Below are 615 nucleotides of genomic sequence, written 5' to 3' on the forward strand. Positions count from 1 at the left end.
AGGCAAGTAGGGCAGCTTCCTATATTCACTCTCCTTCCTTTACTGTATATCCAATCCCACAGTCTCGTTTCCAATTCTCTGTAACAGACTACCTTCTGTGAATTCTCTATCTGTCCCCATTATCAGAGGACTAAGAAAATACTGGTGGAACATCCTGCTTTCATTCCTCCTGTGAACACCTTAACTATCCCCCATTCTAGCTCTTCTATATTCCTAGTTGTCAGTTCCCAATACTTAGAAACACATTTTTACCAGAACCCTCCAATGACCACACCTAGCAGATACTAGAAGAATTTCTTGTCATGCAAGACACAGTCACCATACCTTCCCAAAAAGCAGAGAAGGCAACATAAACCAATGAGTAAAACACCCACCCAACAGAGACAAGATAAAATACCTGTACCTAGAATTATAATCTTCCCAGACCTAGGTGCTTAAATGTCAGCCTATAAACACAACCAATAACAGCCAGGACAATATGCCTCCACTAGAGCTTAGCAAGCCTAGTACAATGTACCCTGAGTATTGTAACATAACTGAAGAATAAGAAAAAGACCTAAAGTTAGCCTTTATGAATATGATAAAGGTCCTTAAGAAGGAAATTAATAAATCCCC

The sequence above is a fragment of the Myodes glareolus genome, chromosome X (assembly GCF_982192425.1).
Source record: "Myodes glareolus chromosome X, mMyoGla1.1, whole genome shotgun sequence".
Lineage (NCBI taxonomy): Eukaryota > Metazoa > Chordata > Mammalia > Rodentia > Cricetidae > Myodes > Myodes glareolus.